The sequence below is a fragment of the Canis lupus genome, chromosome 16 (assembly GCF_048164855.1).
Source record: "Canis lupus baileyi chromosome 16, mCanLup2.hap1, whole genome shotgun sequence".
Taxonomy (NCBI): domain Eukaryota; kingdom Metazoa; phylum Chordata; class Mammalia; order Carnivora; family Canidae; genus Canis; species Canis lupus.
The window spans coordinates 19,792,115-19,811,160 of record NC_132853.1 but is presented as its reverse complement, the minus strand read 5'-3'; the positions used below and the strand labels follow the sequence as shown (position 1 = coordinate 19,811,160).

Genomic DNA, 19,046 nt, shown 5'->3' with positions numbered 1-19,046 from the left:
CCGGGGGCTGGGGGTCAGGAGGCCTGTCTCCCCCCCAGTCCACATCCGCCCCGGCGGGAAGGACACCGACCTGACACCGCCTGCACACAGTGGCCGAGTTAAAGTTCTGAGCACATTCCCGCTGTGGCTGCGAAGCACGGGGATCCCCGGAACGTGCACGCGGCCCGCGCCGAGCGCCCCGCGCCCACCCTCTCCGGTGCGGCCCCCGCAGGGTCCCCGCTCCCGCTGGGCGCCGAGCTCCCGCCCTGCCGGCCTGGAGCTTGGAGAAGCCGCCGGTCCTGGGGGCCGAGGACTGGGACTTTGTAGGCCAGTTGAACCGACACCCTCATCTCGCCCGCAAAGACCCAGCCCTCGGCTCCCGCGCGTCTCCGAGTTGGCGGTGCGGGCCCGGCCCGACGGGCTCCCTCCGGCCGGATCCCGCCGCCCGCCTTCCGCGGCGCTGGGTGCCCCCGCGGCGTCCGCCCGCGACGGCCCCCGCCCCGCCCGACCTCGGCCCGCGGGCTCCGAAGCCGGCCTCCGGGGCGCTACGCGGCGTCGTGGCTTCCAGGCCCCCCCGGTGCAGGCCGAGGGCCGGGGGGGGACCAGCCTCCCCCGACCCCGCTCCCCCGCCGACAGCGCTCGACTCACTCGCCGAGGAACTTCGCCGCGACCCCACTCCGCGCCCGCGAGGCCCAGCCGCGCGCCGCCTCGGTTACCTGCGCTCGGATCCGCGGGGCCGGGCCGGGCCGGGCCGGGGCGCGGCGCCTCCCACCGCAGGCCGCGCCCTCCCGCACCGCCGAGCCCGCGTCGCCGCCGCGGGGGGTCGGGGAAGCCGCTGCGAGCGGGGCCCTGCTCCCCGACGTCCCGGGGGCCCCGCGCGCGCCCGGCCCGGGGCGGGGGCCTCGCTCAGCCCGCCCGGCCCCGGGGGCCGCCGCCGCCGCCCCCTCCCCGAGGAGCGCGAGCCCGGCGCCGCGGGGAGGGGAGCGGGGCGGCGAGACCCCTCGAAAGTTGGGGGCGCTCCTCTCGCCCGCTCGCGCGGCCCTAGCCAGCTCCACGTGCTGGTGACACATCAGGAAGGCTGCGCCCCGCGGCTCCCGGCGGGCGGACGCGGCCAGCGCCCGCCCGCACCGCCTCCCGGAGCCGAGCGGCCGGCGCCCCGCCCCGCCCCGCCCGCCCTCCGCCCGCCCCTCGGCGGCCCCGCCCCCGCCCCCGCCCCCGCCCCCGCCCCCGCCCCCGCCCCCGGCCGCGGCGCCCGCTCGGGGCTGAGGCACCCGCGGGCAGACGCGCGGGCGGGGGCGGGGGCGGGGGCGGGGGCCGGGGCCGGGGCCGGGGCGCCCCTCTGCCGGGCTCCCGAGCCGCCCGACTCGACCGACTCGACAGTTTCGAGTGCCTTCCTCCCAGGCACGCAGCCCTTCCCGCCCCCGAGCTCCAGTAATTTTCCCTCTTCCTCCTCTGACCGGTCCGAGCGGCTGCCGGCGCGTCCTCGCGCGAAGGCCGGCGCGGAGAGCCCCCTGCCGGCCACGCTGCTCCTGGGCCGCGGCCCCGCCCCGGCGGAGCGCTCCCGCGGCCTGCCTCGACCTCCCGCTTTGGAACCCGGAGCCGGCCGGGCGCGTCTTGCCGCCTTCGGGGACCACAACCGACGAGATAATCAGCGTCAGGCGCCCAGCCTGGGAACCGGCCGCACGCTCCGTTGAGATGTTAATTTTGTGGGCCCCCCCATCCCCCCCATTCTCCCCCCCCCCCCCCCCCCGTTCCTGCAAACAACCGCTTTTAACTGCGCTTTCTGAAAACCTGAGCTCCTCTGGGGGGTCTGTGGGGAGAAAGGGTGGTAGAGAAAGGCTGAGACGCCCAGAGAGTGTTCCCAAGATTGGAGAGGTCGGAAGTCAGTGGGATCCCCTTTGTGGGGACCTGCTGGCCCACTCCCTCTGGACACGCCAGGACGTCGGCGGAGTAACTGCGTTTCTCGTCTGAGAGCGGCCTGGAGTGTCCGCGGGCCTCTCCAAGATGCCCATCCTCAAAATGGCAGGGTTCCAGGGAACATGAAGGAGACTGTAAGAGGGGATGCTGGAGATCCAAATCACTGCTGAGATTGAATGCCCCTGCCTCGCTTCAGATGGAGCCTTGGGGTCTCATCTAAGGAAAATAATAAGACATACCTGTTTGTGGTCTGATATGGATATTGGCTACGTTCCTATCTTCTCCTTTCTGGCTTCACCAACCCAAAACATGGCTTAAAACCTCACGGCGGTGGAAGTTGACTGGTTTATCTGCTCAATTAACGGGCTCCCCCCCACACGCAGGGAAGATGCCAGGACGAGGCAGACAGATGTGCGGGAGCAGGTCCTCCCAGGAGAGAGTGGCTCTAGGAAGGACGGAGGGCAGATGGCGGCCAGGCACTGGCAGAGGCACCCAGTGCTGGGGCAGCCTGAGCCGGCCCCAAGCGTCTGTAATCCTCATTTTGAGGGAGCCTAGGATTAGAAGGGAAGAAAGAGGAAGATGCCCTGACATTGCTGGTGATGCTGCCCATGCTAGAGGGGGCCTGGGGTTCATGCTGTTTTTTCTTCCCCTTTTATTGCTCTAAATCTGACAAACCCTTTGGATCTCGGAGCTTGGAGGAGCCTGGAGGAGCCGGTGCCCTGGGGGGATGAAAGGGCAGGGATGTAATGGGTTTACCCCAGCGCTGATCCCAGAGAAGCCTGCAGAAGATTAAGATTTGCTCCCTGAGCTAGAAATCTCCCTGCTACCCCCTGACCACATCAAAGCACATGGCCATGGGGGGCACCTAATCCCATCAATGGAATCAAAGCTAGACTCGAAAGGAGATTCTGCGGAGTTGGCACAGCTCACAAGACAAAGTTAGATACTGGGCCCTGGCCTCCACTGGGGGTTCCATCCCCAAAAAAGACCCAGAGCCAGTCCACAAGCAGACAGGGGCTGTCCTTGAGGGGGCACGGTGGGAAGGCTAACCCCAAGGACGGGGAAAGCTGGACAGTGGGCCGGGGCTGGCTTGAGTCTCACAGCTCCTCCAGCCGTACTTGGAACAAGTGCTTTCACTGTGACACTCCTGACCACCAGCGTCCCTGAGCGTTATCCTCATGTGTGAGATGGTTTCAGGTTGAAAAAAATGTGCTGTATTTTTTTAATGTAAATGTCATGAATGTTGTTGTCACGATGAGGCAAAAAATAAAGTGAGCCAGCTCACAGCCAAGGATTCAGCCTATACAAGTACAAGTGGCATTCTGATACGGCCAAAACGGGGACAGTGGCATGCCAGTTACAGAAGCACCATCTAAGGGCAGTGGCTTCCAAATTTCCGGTCACGCCCCGTGGTAGGAGATATCTATACCCACACACAAAATGTCTCATTGAAACAATTTTTACACACTTGAAACAATTTTGTTATCCTATTCTGTTCCGTTAAAAAAAACGTGCTGCCCGCAAGCCATTAACATTTCCTTCGTGCTCCACACATGGTGACGTCCTGCAATTTGAGAAATATCGCCTTAGAGAATGTGCCAAGATGAGATAGCTCTCAGTGAGAAATTTCTAGGTGCCAAGACCCTGTGCTTCTCCTTACGTTCTGACGCTGGCCCTCGGTGGGTATTATTATTATTGCCCACATTCTAGAGGTGAAATTACTTGCCAGGGTCACTGCAGAGACCAGCTCCTCTCTGCCCAGTTCCTCCCGGGTCCAGCGTACCTTCCACCAGCTGCTCCAGGGAAACAGCTCAGAGAAGCCCAACATCCAGAGCCATTCACGTCGCCTTTGCCTTCTCCAAGTCTGCTCGGGCTTCTGCCCCTTTTGCATGCTCCTCCACACAAATGACCCCTAGGAGTTAGGCTCTTTAGCAAGCCGGAGCCCTTGAGGGAGGTGGGGGAGGGGAGGGCGTGCTGTGACACGGACACTCTTAAGGTCCCAGACACTCCTGCCCACATCCATCTCCATGGCTCCCTCCAAGGCAGGGATCCACCTGCCTTGAGGACAAAATCCCAGAGAGCTGGAGACATTGACCTTGTTTCCCCACCCCCACCCCGTTCTAGATTCTTCCCTAGGTCTTCCTTGGCTGACCTATTTTAAACAGCAGCCTCCTTCCCCATCACTTAGCATTTTTCCCTTCACTCAGTCCTTTCCCGTCTGATGTGCCACATATTTTGCTCATCTAAGTACATGTTGTGTCTCCTTGCTGATCTTTGCCTCCACCTGCCAGAATGTAGGCTCCACAGGGGTAGGAATTTCTGTCTGTTTCATACGTTACTGTGTCCCAGTGCCTGGCATATAATGCACACTCAGTAAATATTTGCCGAATGCCTTTGAGGCCTGCCTACACTGCCCTGAGAACCTAGCTTTGCTATTATTGGATGGGCTGGACTACCCTAAACCCTCAGCAGGGGCCCCCAGGGCCGAGCCCCCGCAGAGGCACTCTCTCCAATACTTACTGATTTCCCCAGTCGACTCTCAGAGGGGAACCACATCCCCCAAGGGCAGATGGGCCAACATTGACTGTGGTCTCCAAAGCCCAAACCACGCAAGGTATTTCATATCCACTTCATGTTGCGGTATTGATTCTCCACTCCTGTACATGAACACCTGCCACGTCCCTAACAACACATAAAGTGCTGTGGGGTGGTGGGGCTGGAGGTGGGGGTGGAGAGGATACAGACACTGATATTTACTGATTTACTGATACAGACACTGGGCTTGCGGAGGTGAAATGATTTACCCAAGGTCACTCCGTGCTGCATTCTTTCTGCTCAACTTCCTCCTCCGGACCATCCAGCCTATCAGATGCAACGTCCCAGTCCCGACTGTGCTGGCTTCTTTCCAGCTTCCTGCCATCAGCCAGAAAGAGCTCTGACACAAGGCACGGCATAGTTTGTTCAGATGGCAATCTACATGCATTTTGTTTCCCAGCCCAGATGGCTTGGACACAGGGGAGAGTCCCACAGCTCAGGAGAAAGACAGGCTGGGCACAAAAGTCCTTACTGCCGAGAAGCCATCCCGGGGATCACTTGGTCCTGTCAACATTTGGGGTCTCTCGTGCCTGTGCCACCTTCAATCAGTTATTCTTTGCCTCTCGGCCTCTGTGTCATCACTGACACAACTGGAGCAGGATCTTCGCTGTGGTTTCTCCCGGCTTGCCTATTCCTTTGCCTATTCCAAAGAAGTTGTTGACTTTTTAAAAAATCGTTGACTTTCATTCATCCAGGCAACATATAAAGAGCCCCTTTATCTGTCTAGGTCACTCAAGAAGGCACAACGCTTGCCCACAAGCAGCAGCGGAGGAGTACATTCCCCGGAAAGGAGTCAATTCTTTCCAGGTGTAGTAATATTGCAGTAATGCCAGAGCAGTGCTTCAAGCTGGATTCGGTTTTTCTGCATGAGGGGGGTTAGGGCGGGGGCAGGTGGTCTGACACTCTGCTTGGGTTATACCCTCTGGATGTGACCTAAGGAGTGAGGCGGAGAGGGTGGGAAGTAAGGTCACACAAGGAGCCCTCCTGGCCCAGGGTCCCAGCCGTCCCAGCCAGGGCTCTCTGAAAGGCTTTCCATGAGCAGGTAAGTGCCTGGACCATGTTAGAGCCCTTGGTTTAGAAAAGCTACTAGTCACTCTCCTGTGGATTCCAACCATTGGACATGTTTGTCTGTGTTCCTCCCTCTATAACCCGAGTGGTCTGGTCAAGCCTCTTATTTTGTCCCTATGTGCTTTGCCTATTGCTGGGGGTGAATATTAGACAAATAAGGTACCTGCTTGGCTCACAGACTGGCAAAGAGATGGGCCATCTCCTGGGTACATGTCAATTAATAATGGAGATGGCATTTCTTTTTTTTTTTTTTTAAAGATTTTATTTATTTATTCATTCATGAAAGACACACAGAGAGAGAGAGAGGCAGAGACACAGGCAGAGGGAGAAGCAGGCTCCATGCCGGGAGCCCAACATGGGACTCGATCCCAGGCCTCCAGGATCTCGCCCTGGGCCAAAGGCAGGCGCCAAACCGCTGAGCCACCCAGGGATGGCATTTCCAAACAGATTTGTGCTCATTCTGTGGAAGAGCCTAGTCTGTATTATAAAAGCTAGAGCTTTCTGGATAAACTTGAATGAATCACTTCCCTCTCTTTAACTGCTTCTATAGCTATAAAATAGGAGGACTGGATGGTCATTTTCATTCCTGTCAGGCCATGATTCCAAATTTGTAACTTCTGCCCCCAAGAATGAGGGTGGACCTTTAGTATTTGCTTATTATAAATTCTCACTTTGTTTTTGTTTCTTAATTTGCAATTTCATTTTATGTGCAAGGTTAGAGGGGCCAGGAGGTAAAGAAAAACCTACCCCTGCCTGATGAGCTTCAACCTAGCTCATGGTATTTGAGTGTCAAAGGTGAGTGGATGAGGGCAGAAATACCCAAGACCTTGCAGTGGTCTGGCGAATTCCTATTCATCCTCCAGAACCCAGCCACAACATCACCATCAGGGAAGACGTCCCCAACCCTCCAAACAGGGACCCCACTTATGCCAGGGCTCCTCTATACCAGGTGCTAAAAACCCAGGCATAAGTGAGACACTGTCCCAGCCCTAAGGGGCCTCCCAGCCATGGTGTGAGACTACAGAGAGGTCCTAGACAAGAAGCTGAGTCACTTATTACCTGCGGGAATCAGAGGTTTCTCACACGGGGTTATACCTGCATTTTGCCAAAGACCTGGAACCTGACTCTGATCCAGTGTCTGGATATAGGTGTTGATCTGCAGGACATACCAAGGACAGAGGAGCTTGTTTAACTGCACCAAACGTTACCAGTTAGCAAAGCCCAGACTATGGGAAACCCGACAGGTCAAACAGGCAAGATTCCTCAACTGATACATTGCAAGAAGTGAAAGGGAAAGAAGATAATACTAGTGATTGAAAAGAAAAAAGAGTTTAAAAGATCAGTTTTAAAGATGAACAAAGTTGGGGATGCCTGGGTGGCTCAGTGGTTGAGCATGTGCCTGGGGCTCAGGTCATGATCCCAAGGTCCCGGGATCGAGTCCTGAGTCCCGTATCCCGCATCAGGATCTCTGCAGGGAGCCTGCTTCTCCCTCTGCCGGTGTCTCTGCCTCTCTCTGTGTGTCTCTCATGAGTAAAAAAATAAAATCTTTAAAAAAAAAAAAAAAGATGAGCAAAGTTAAATTATAGACTATAAAGATGTACAACTAGCTGATGCATAAAAATGCAAGAAAATAATCACTAACTAGGGAGTATCATTACTTCTGGCTGTGGGGGCAGGTTGTGATTGAGAGCAGGGGGCACATAAAAGAGATTTCTGGGGTGCCTGGCCAAGTTCTCTGACCTGAGTGGTATTCTTCTTATAATTCATTAAGACACTAACCTGATGTGTGGCTCTCGAATCTGTGTTTTATTGTACAATGAAAGATTTAAAAATCCCTCTCTCTAGGCTGGAATATTGGATTCAAACTGACAGCAGGAGGCAAAATAGATACACTTGCCAAATTGTGCTTTTAAGTTAAATAATAATATTTATGTACAGGAAGGAAGAGGCCTGACCTAAAGTAGTGTATGTTTTTAAAAATATCCTGGAGGTTTCAGCTGCCCACAAATGGCTGCCTGCCGACGTGGCTCTCAAACTAGAAGGCCAGAGGCCCTGTGTTCTGTTCTAGATCCTGGGAGGGAGCAACTGGGAGGAGGTCTGAGCAAGGGAAAACTGACAGTCAAGGGAACCGTTTCTGGAGTAGTCTCTTCAGGGCTGCACGTCACAACTAGAGTAGGAGGCAGGCTATAGGAATGGGGGCCTTTGCCGCTCTCGTCTTGCCCATCAGGGAGCACTGACTGTCCCTCTCTGGGTGGGGGAGCCAGGGTCATATGGACCTTCTCATGAGGTCAGGATGACCAGGCCCCACCGTGAAAGGGACTACTATTTGTCACCACTTGGCAGCCATGAGAGAGATGGGCGGGACAGCTTGAGGTCCTCTGACTTCTCCAAGGTCTGGGCTCCGAGGGAGAAACAGAATTTCAGGCCGCAAGGTATTTAGGAAACATCTCTTTCAACTTTTGAAGGTTGCAGCTAAGCTGAGGTCCAGGGTGTGTTAGTGATTTAATAGAGGTCAGGGCATAAACCCGACACAGGTATCTCTTGCTGCCCAGCACCCCACTCTTTAAGCCAGTGACCGACCACAGGTGAGTGTAGATACCCATGGGCTCTCAAGGTAACCACAAGAACTCTGCTCCCATGCTCACCCTGGTACTTGAAACTGCTCCTCCTTTCCTCGCCCACCTTAACCTGGGTCGCATCCTTGACCTTTGTCTCTGGTCCTTTACCCCTGGAGTCCCGTTTCCTCCAACATCTGTATGTTGACATCTTCTGTACCTCAACCCTCTTTTATTAATTTCAGCTTGGTTCATCGCCCCACCTCTGCAAGGGTGAAATTCTCTGCTCCAGCTGCTACAGGAAACCCAATACCTAACCTTGCAGTTTCTTCTCATCAGGAATCCAACTGAAGGGATAAGATTCAAGGCAATATCCAATAGTTTGGGACCTTTCCTCTTCCTATTTCTGAATATCTGGAATCTGTCTCAATTTGCATTTACTAACAAGTCCGTGATAACACTGAATCCTTAGCTCAGCATTCCCTTCAAAAGCCAAGAGCATTTCTTCTATTTACTGGAGCCTGAGGGAAAAAAATCAATAGATTTCCCTGCTCCCTGAGCCCCACATCCTGTCTTCTGATAACTCCATGCATCACCTCAGAGACTCTGCTGACATTCAATCCACCTGAAGCTCCCCATCGTTAACGGTGCAGTGGGGCCTCTGGAAAGGTAACGTGATTTGGGGTCATATTAACAGAAATATGGGATGTGGAATGAGGGGGGCGAAGTTCCATCCACAAAACTCTCTCTGGAGTAAAGTATCTTCAATGCTGAGGATCGCAATTAAAGAAGGGGACAGACTAGAATGATTCAGGAATGAGAGGCCCTCAACATCGAGTCATATTAAATTGGGCTGATTATCCTAGAGATGACTTGGGGAGTGTCATAACCGGCTGGGGGCCAGACTGAAAGGATCACACAGGCAGGCACCAGACTCACACCGTAATTTCACGAGGGCCGGGGAAGGGCTAGGCGCCTACCAGTCAGTCTAGCGACGCGGCCGGCTTCCTAGGCAACAGTGCGGGCAGTAGGCACAGGTGGACTCGCCTTTCAAGGAACACACGCAAACCAGAAAACACCGCTCCAGAAATTCCAACGTGCTTTCTGGGAAGTTCTGCCACCCTAAGACACGCAACCCCCGCGACACCAGGCCGCCCCCTCCCCCACCGGAGACATCAGAGCATGGGCCTTCCCCGGGCCCGCAGCGGCTCCACAGGGATCCCAGGAGAGTCTGGGGGGGGGGGGGGGGTGCGGCAGGGCGGGCGGGGCTGCGGGGACACGAGGGGCCCCGAGAGCCCGGGCGCCTTGGCCCGCTCTGCGCGAGCGACTGCGCGGCCTCGGGGAGGGGAGGGACCGAGGGCGCCCGAATACAAGCTGAAAAGTAAAAACATACCGCGCAGTTAAGGGACGGCGCACGTGGGGACCGCAGCGCCCCACCGCCAAACCCCAACCTCCAGCCCCAGGCACGGACGGGGTTCGAACCCGCGATCTTCGGTTTACGAGACCGACGCCTTACCACTTGGCCACCGCGCCTGACAGCCGAGCGAGCGGTGGAAGCTCTCAGTGGAGGGTAGGCGGCGCAGGCGCGGGAAGGGCGAGGCCCCGCCCCCGCCCCGCCCCCGGGCCGCCCCGCCCCGCCCCCCGGGCCGCCCCCGCCCCCGCCCCGCCCCGCCCCCCGGGCCGCCCGCCGGGACCCGCTCTGCCCGGCTCTGGGGCGGCTGCGGGCGCGGGCCGGGCACCGGCCTCCTGGCTGCAGCGGGACCCGAACTCGCGGCGCGCCTTCCGGGGAGACCGGGGCAGAGGCCCGCCGGGGCTTCGCTGGGAGCCCAGGCCGCGAACGCGCGCGAGCCGGGCCGGGTCGGTGCGGTGCGGCCGCAGGTTCGGCGGGCGGCGCCGGGGGCTCGGGCCGGGCCGCGCAGAAACGTGCGGGGCGCGGGGGGCGGCGGGCGGAGCGGGCGGAGCGGGCGGCGCTCCGGGGCGAGGGGAGGCGACCTCGGCTCCTGCGGGCTCCTTCCGGCTCGTTCGCGCCGCGCCCTGGCCCGGGACACTCCGCCGAGGCGCTCTGTAGGCGAGGCGGCCCTGCCCGGGAGGAAGCTCCGCGGCCGCCCACGGAGACGGGTCCCCGGGCTGCCCGGCGGAGGAAGGGGGGGCGCGGCGGGGCGGGGCGGGGCCCAGGGAGGGGCGCTGCGAGCCGGAGGGCGCGGCGGGGAGAGCGGCGGGGGCGGGGCCGGGGCCGGGGCCGGGGCAGGGGCCGGCCGCCCGCTGGAGGCGAGGACGTGCGCAGGGGGTGAAACGCGTAAAGGAGACTGGCCCGGGACAGGGGCAAAGGGGACTTTGTTGGTAAAGTTTGGTTTCTATTCTATGAGAAGCAAGAAGCTGAAAGGCCGGGAATATGGGTGCTTATTATGATGCTGTGAACGTTTTTATAGACCTTGTGTTTAAAAAAAAAAAAAATTTTTTTTAAAGGAAATCAGGTCCCTCTGACCTCATTTGGCCTGTGGCCACGGGGTCTGCTCCTGGAGAGGCAGGTGGGAGACAGGCCTCTTCCCGGGGCAGGGCGCGGCCACCTGCCAGCCTCCAGCCCTCCTGCAGGCCAGCGCCGGCGTGGGGTGAGGGTCACAGGTCCCGCCAATGCCAAAGTCATTCTTGCTTTTTTATAGCACTTTTAAAAAAGTATAGCTGGTGGAGGTTTGGGGAAACCTAGGAAAGCTGTTGCGTGTGCTAAACATAAAATTTACCATCTTGACCATTTAGAAACGTAGTGTCCGCTCTCTGGACATTGCTGTGCAACACATGGAACTTTTATTGAAACTCTACCCACTGAACAGGAAGTGACTCCCCTTCCTCAGCCGCTCCCCAGGCCCTGGCAACCACCATTCCACTTACTGCTTTAGAGTTTGGCTGCTCAGGAGAACTCTCATAGGTGGGGGTCCTACAGTATTTATCTTTTTGTTACTGGCTTATTTCACTTTGCATAATGTACTCGAGGTGCACCCATGTTGTCACATGACGTGATTTCCTATTTTTTTAAAGCTCAGTAAGATCTCGCTGGTTTTCAATCCATTCATTCCTCAATGAGCACGTATTTCCCTTCTTGGACCTCTTTGCTATTGTGAATTATACTGCAGGGAACACGGGTATGGAAATATGCCTTCAGTTCTTTTACATACATAACCCAGAAGAGGGATTGCTGTTCTGTTTTTAATTTTTTCGGGGAACCTCCATATTATTTTCCATAGTGGTTACACCAAAATTACATTCCCACCAACGGTATGTAAGGGTTCAGATTTCCTCAAATCTGGAGCACGTGGGTGGCTCAGCAGCTGTGGGTGGCTCAGTGGTTGAGCCTTTGGCTCAGGTCATGATCTGGGGTCCTGGGATCAAGTCCCACATCAGGCTCTCCATAGAGAGCCTGCTTCTCCCTCCCTATGTCTCTGCCTTTCTCTGTGTCTCTCATGAATAAATAAATAGAATCTTTAAAAACAAAACAAACTTCCTCACATCTGTGCCGTACTTTTTTCTTAAATTTTATTTAAATTCAATTTGCCAGCATATAGTATAACACCCAGTGCTCATTTCATCTTTTTTTTTCTATATAGTGATCATCTTAATGAGTATGCAACAATATCTCATTGTGGTTGGATTTGCATTTTCCTGGTTGTGATGTTGAGCATATTTTCATATGCTTTTAGGCCATTTGTGTATCTTTGAAGAAATGTTTATTTGAGCAAGTCCTTTGCCAAATTTTTTGATGGGTTGTAAGAGTTCTTTGTATATTCTTTGTATATTCTAAGATATTAACCTCTTATCAGATATATGGTTGACTAATAGTTTCTCCCATTCTGTGGGTTGATTTGTCACTCTATTGATTGTTTCCTTTGCAGTGCAGAAGTTTTAAGTTTGGTGTAGTCATTCCCGTTTGTCTGTTTTTGTTGCCTGTGCTTCTGGTATCCTATCTGAGGAGTCATTGCCAACTTCAATGTCATGGAGTTTTTCCCCTATTTCTTTTTTTTTTTTTCTAAGAGCTATAACAGTCAGGTCTTATGTTTAAGTCTTTTGTCCATTTTGAGTTAATTTTTGTATGTGGAATAAGGCAAGCATCTGTCTTCATTCTTTTGCTTTTAGATGTCCAGCTTTCCCAACACCATTTCTGATATTTTAACAAATTAGAAATTAGAATGACAACTGATTAGTTGGAGTCTTATAATTAATTGTTAGTATTTTTCCCTTTTTGATGGCACATGAAATAACTTAATTGGTGAATTTGATGAAATCGCATATGTATAACAGTTAAGAGTCAGACTCATATTTTCACATTTGTATATTTCATGGTGTCCTGATTTTTCTCACCATCATAGGATGAGCATTTCCCACATTCTTGTAAGTGGATCATTTCATTGACTGTAAAATGTACTACTCTGGTGCAGGATACTGATAGGGAAGCTGTGCATGGAGGAGGGAATAGCATGGGAATTCTCACTCACTTTAGCAGTGTACTTGAAACTGCTCTAAAAAGTAGTCTATTTTATAAAAGCACCTTAAAAAAATAAACCCTAAAAGGAGAACAGTGGATAACTCATACATTCTTTGCTCTCTGACCCCCTACTGTGTGAGTCACAGCCAATCCTGGACTGCACTGGGGTTATTCCTTGGTGGGGTCATTCTGGGTCTGTTCAGGTCCACTTCTTAGCTGGTAGGCTTAGGAGCCTGGTTTTGTCTCCCTCCACGAGTGAGCAGCTATAAGTACATGGTCTAACTTCTGTTTTCTAAACTTAGGTACCATTTTTAATATTGAGCTTTTGTATTGTCAAACATGCTGTGAAACTTAGCCAAAAGGTTGGGAGCTGGTTCCAGAACACAGGGCTCCCTAAGTCGCAAAAATCAGGCCATCCCTACCTCCATCTAGCACAGTAGAAAGAGCATCCTGTCATTCATTCCTTCCACAAATCTTCACTGAGCACCTACTACGTGCTAGACCCTGTTCTCAGTGCTGGAGCTATAGCAGTGAACTGAGCAGCACAGCTCCCAGCCCTCATGGAGCTTCCATTCTTTTTTTGTTGTTGTTAATTTAAATTCAATTTGCCGACATATAGTATAACACCCAGTGCTCATCTCGTCATGTGCTGGAGCTTCCATTCTTAAATAAGCAAACCATACAGCAGTCCAGGCTTGCCTGGACTAGTAGAATGTGGCCAAAGTGATGTTGAGTAAATACCCAAAGCTTGGGTCTCAAGAGACCTTGCAGCTTCTTCCTGTGATATCTTAGAGCCTTGTCCCGAACCCCCACCCCCACCCTGTATCAAGAAGGCAGTGTAGTTGATGGAGGATGAGAGGCCATAAGGAGTCTCCCAGCTGAAAGCCAGCACCGCCTGCTACACACATCGGTGCCCCCATCTTGAGCCCTCTAGCCCAGCTGACACTCCAGCTGAATGCAGCTACGTGAGCGAGCCCAGGCTCAGGGGACCCCTCAGGGGAACTGCCACCCTGCCATGTGAAAATAATGAATGGCTTCTGTTGCAAGCCACTATGTTTTGAGGCTGGTTTGTTACCTAGCAAGAAGAGTCCACTGATACAGCAGGTTGCACACAACTACCATGCTCTTTGGTTCTGGGTTTGTGGGCTGGGGGTTATTTGCATGGCAGGGTTAAAAGTGGCGTGGTGGGCACCTGGGTGGCTCAGTGGTTAAGCATCTGCCTTTGGCTCAGCTCGTGATCCTGGGGGTCCTGGGATCCTGGGGTTCTGGGATCGAGTCCCACATCAGGCTCCCCACAGGGAGTCTGCTTCTCCCTCTGCCTATTGTCTCTGCCTCAGTGTCTCTCATGAATAAATAAATAAAATGTTAAAAAAAAAAAAAAAACTGGTGCTGGATGAATGTGGGAGGGGCCATGCCCAGTGTCCCTTCAGTGGGCTGCTAACCTCAATTTCTTTAGCTACAAAACGGGAGAGCTGGTTAGCTATTAGCCACAGTCCTGCGTTAATTAAAATTTGAACACCTTCTTCATTATTCACTGCTAAAGTTAGCAGGGAGGTGAAATGCCACTTAACCTTTTTTCCTTCATAGCAACCTGACACTCTTCCCCGTGGTCAGGTTTCAAGGTCCCTTTGCCTGCCCGAAAGTTCTAAATTTAAGGCTGCTGCTAACAGGAGAAAAAGTCAACACAACTTGCAACCTTTTTAGAGTGTAGAAGGCCACACCTGTAGACATTTAAATTTAAGGCTGCTTTTCAGGACGCCTGGGTGGCTCAGTGGTTGAGTTCCTGCCTTCAGCCCAGGGCGTGATCCTGGAGACCCTGGATTGAGTCCCATGTCGGACTCCCTGCATGGAGCCTGCTTCTCCCTTTGCCTCTCTCTGGGTCTCTCATGAATAAATAAATAAAATAATAAATAAATTTAAGGCTGCTTTTCATACTTAGGGTTGGTGCAGTTTGGTCTTTATCTCTTTCTTCTCCCTTCTCAGTGGTTAGGGGAAGAAAGAGATTCCTCCACTTGTTGGTGGAGTGTTCACTCTTTTTTTTTTTTTTAAAGATTTTATTTATTTGAGAAAGAGACTGCACATGAGCAGAGGGAGAAGCAGACTCCCCACTGAGCAGGGAAGCCTGATGGGGGACTAGATACTGGCTGGGATCGTGACCCGAGCGGACGTCAGATGCTTGACTCACTGAGCCACCCAGGAACCCCAGTGGGGCTTTCACTCTTAGCAAGATGTTTCGAGGTGGCTGTGGACTTTAAAGGAGTCAGGAGGGCTCACAGGTGGATCAAGGGCTGAATAAAATCAAGCCACCTCAGAAGCCCCCAAACATGCAGGAGCCTTAGCACCACCACTCTGCACCTCCAGCCCTTGGGACTTGTTCTTTCCCGGAACGTGAGCCTACGGTCTCGGACTCTCTGGCTTCTCCATGGGGCTCCTGCAGAGTCAGATGTCTACCTGGGTGAGGTCAGAGGACTTACGGACCAAGTCATTCCTCAAGATGCTTGGGTGGATTCCTTTTGGGGGAAGACAGATCTTGTGAGCGCGGTCTCAGGAGAGCAAACTCCCTAAGACATGCTGTTCCACGCATCTGTTGCTGTGTAGCTATCCACCTCAAAACATAGAGGCTTAAAACAAGATCCTTTTCAGGTTCTGGGGGTTGGCCAGGCAGTTGTGCGTAGTCTGTAGTTGGCTCAAGGTGTTGGGATGGCCTCCCTTATGAGATGGGCACTTCACTGGGGCTATTGGGTTGGGCCCTCCGTTTACCATGTGGTGGCTTGGGCTTCCTCAGTGTGGCAGCTGGGCCTCCAGGAGCATGCATCTTGGGAGGAAGAAGACAGAAGTTTCCTCATGGCCTTTTAGGGCCAGAGCTGAGAAGTCCCAGGATATCACTTCCACCACAAATGATGCATTTTTCTACCTATTGATCAAAGTAGTCACGGGGCCAGCCCAAAGTCAGGAGGAGGGGAAGTGAGCTCCACCCCTCAGCAGGGGAGAGGCCTGCACCTGGGAGGGAGTAAATCCTTGGTGGCTATCTTTGGAGACTTTACCACCCCTGTCATTCACTGACTGTGACTCTGGGTATAAACACTGATTGGTGCTCAGTCCTGGGGCTGGATACGACAGAGGATGCCAGAGGGTAGGAGGTGGATGTCCTTTGTCTCCAGCCCAACTTCAAAAATCAGACTCCTCTTGGGGGCTCCCTACTGGGACAGGTTAGACTAGATCCTCTCTCCATCTCCTTCTGGCCCTGACTGCCTCTGGAGTGGACATTCACAGCACTCCTCCCCCCTGGCCCCCCAGAACATGCTCCTACTCACAACTGCAAGCCAGTCTGGCCCAGACAATGCCAGGGATCAACCGATGCCAGCACTGGGTCTGGGGATGACCTACTGGACTGGATAAACTGGGAAAAGCCAAGTGGGGCAGAGGGGCCAGGTGGGCTAGAATGCAGGGGTTGAGGATCACAGGTTCCCCTGGGCTTAGTGCCGTCAAACAGGCTGGAGAAAGCATGCTCAGACTTCAGCACCCTCACCCTCTAAGTTTGGGCCTTTCAGGAGCTCTAGCATTTTTCCTTTTTTTAAACCCAGAGACCACATCAATGCAATGGAGCCCAAATCAGAACCCAATGTCAAAGAGCTTGGAGTGAAAGCCAGGGCCAAACTGGGGATGGCAGGAGAGTGAGGGGAACTTCCTACAGCCCCAGCCCAGCCATTTGGTTATCTTTTGGAAGGACTGGTTTGAAGCTGGCTCTGGCCTTCCTGGCCATAACCTTGCCCCAGGGGGGGCTTGCAATTGTGACCCTCAGCCTACTGTGAGGTAGAGCCTGGCTAGCCAGGCTGAGCTGCAGGGAAACAACCATCCTAGGGCATACAAGTTTCCCACCCCCACACACTCCTCCCACAGTGCTCCTCAGAGCTGCTCCACTCACGGAGAGCTGGCTCAGGGTCCAGGGCTCCACACGTGTCCTCCTTTGTCCCTGAAGCCTCTCCCTGAAGAGACGCCTCCCTGCTCTGAGCAACTACCTCCTCGGGCTAGTCCTGACTCCTGCTTTGGGATGACTGTACCCCTAACCAGTTGCCTGGGTGTGAACCCTGGGTGACTTGTAGCGAGTTGGGTCACCTGTAGTGGCTCAGTTTCCTCATCTGTAAAATGGGGATAACACTGCCGCCCACCCCGCGGTGGTTGAGGATCAAATGACCCAGGGCACACCAAGCTCCGGCACAGGGTAAGGCCTACGTACATGGAAGCCAACAGGAACTACCTCGCCGTTGCCTCCTGCGGGCCACGCACTGCCTTAGGCACAGTGACAGGGGAGGGATGGTGCCAAATCCCGCCTCCCCAGGGCTGGAGAATCCGAGGACTCACAGCCAGGGGCCTGACCCAAGGAGAACGCGCCTCGTCCTGCAGCGAGCGCCCCCTGCCGGCCACGGGTCTCCGGGTCGGCGGCAGTGGCTGGTGCTGCACCTGCGGGGCCCCCCGCCCCCGCCCTCCCCCAGGGGACCCCCTCGCGGGCCTGAAAGCCAGGAGCTGCCTGCGGGGGTAGCTTTGCCCGCCTTCGCCAATAGCTTAGTCGTTTCCTGGAGACAGGCGGGCTGGAGTAGACCCTCCCCGCAAGGCTGTGAGAAGCCCGGCTCCCTTGCCCAGAGGACCCCTGACCACTGGCAGTTCCAAATCCTCATCCCACTCAGCAAACAAGCCACAAACGCCGCAGATCCTCCCTGAGTCCCGCTGCCTTCTCTCCCCTCCTCTCAGGCTGCGGCCTAGCCCGGCGCCGCTCCCGGGCTTAAGATCCTTCCAGCCCTGCTCTCCACCCACTAGGCCTCTTCACCTGCTGTTCCCTCCCTGGGTCCTCCCGGCCTCCCTCACCTGGCCTCCGCCTCCTGCTGGCTTCGGTGGACTCCTCAAATGATCTCTGCGAGGATTACACACCAGTGACGGTCACACCCGCCTACACTCTAGAATCACCCGAGGGGCTTTGGAAAAACCCGCGTGTCCAGCCCGCCCCTTACCACCTGATTCCAAACTGCTGGGCTGGGGCCTATATCCTGGAGGTTTTCACACACACACCCCCCCCCCCCCAGGTTATTCAAATATGCAGCCAGGATTGAGAACCTCCCATTCTCACATTCCAGAGGCAGCCTGTGCCACGAGGGGGAGGAGCTGATCTGTTTTGCTCAGTGTCAAAACTCCGCACCTAGCCTTACACCATGCATCTATTAGGCGCTGATGAAACCATTGCTTCACGGATGAACACGAGATCTGCCCTTGGCCCGCCAGGCTTTGCATCACCTCACCAGTCCCCCCTCCAAGCCAGAGTACCCTGAAAGGGCTGTGCTTTCTAGCAGCCTCCCCCTGGAGGTCCTCCAGTCCTCCAGGGTTCCCCTGAAATAACCCCTCCTCGGGAAAGCTGTCCCTGATCCCCAACTGACCTCAATTTCCTTGCACCTCGCTCCTGCAGTCCGCCAGCCCCCCAGAGCTTTCCCACAATGCTGCTCATCACCTGGAGTCAGCTGTGGCTCTCCTTCCCTGAGGAGGACATAAGCCTCTGCTGTCTTTTCTGTACCAACCCCAGTGCCTAACACAGACCTTGGCACACACAGTGGTGCTCAGTAGATTAAATTGGTTGGTTGAGTGATTTCAGACCCAGGCATTTTTTTACCCATTCAGGAGACTTTGGCCTGGGCCCAGACCACTCTAAAAGGCTCTAATTGGGGGTTCCTGGGTGGCTCAGATGGTTGGATGTCTGCCTTCAGCTCAGGTCATGATCTCTAGGTCCTGGGATGGAGCCCCAGTTGGGATCCCAGCCGGGAGTCTGCTTCTCCCCTTCCCTCTGCCCCTCCCCCCTGCTCATGCTCTTGCTCTCTCTCTCTCGCTGGTGAATAAATAAAATCTTTAAAAATAAACAAAAAAAGAAATAAAAGGCTCTAAATGTAAGGGCCTAGTGAGTTTGGGATCTGTCAATGAACCCTTTGCAGGAACTGTGTGACCTCTAGGGGGCGTAGGGACGATGTTGTCTGAAACCGCGAAGACGCAGGAATGGCTCTCCAAGACAGGTGAGCAGGGAATGTACCTGCACAGAGGGCAAGACCTACACACACAGCAGTGCTTGCTTCCACCTCTCTCCAGAATGGCAAACTGAGTTGAATCGTGTCCCCCTAAAAGATGTGGAAGTCTTAAGCCCTGGTACCTGTGAATGTAGCCTTGTTAGGAAATAGGATGTTTGCAGATATAAGCAAGTTAAGACGAGGTCATCCTGGGTCAGGGTGTACCCTAATCCAAAGTCTGGTGTCTGTATAACAGTGACATTTGGACAGAGATACACAGAGAGAAGATGGCTGTGTGAAGACAAAGCCACGAGGGGGCTAGCAGCTCCTGGAGAGGCCAGTGGTTGCTTGTGGATGGCTGGGTGGGGAAGGCAGAACCAGGCTCAAAAAAAAGTAGTGGCAAACTAAGAAGACATC

At 54.6% G+C, this 19,046-nt stretch overlaps 1 non-coding gene across 1 annotated transcript; it reads right to left on the bottom strand.

Annotated features, from left to right (window-relative positions):
• Positions 1 to 9,575: 9,575 nt before the first annotated feature.
• On the bottom strand, positions 9,576 to 9,647 carry TRNAT-CGU (transfer RNA threonine (anticodon CGU)). Its single transcript has one exon. It is a non-coding gene; the product is annotated as a tRNA-Thr (tRNA).
• Between the last annotated feature and the right edge of the window lie 9,399 nt (positions 9,648 to 19,046).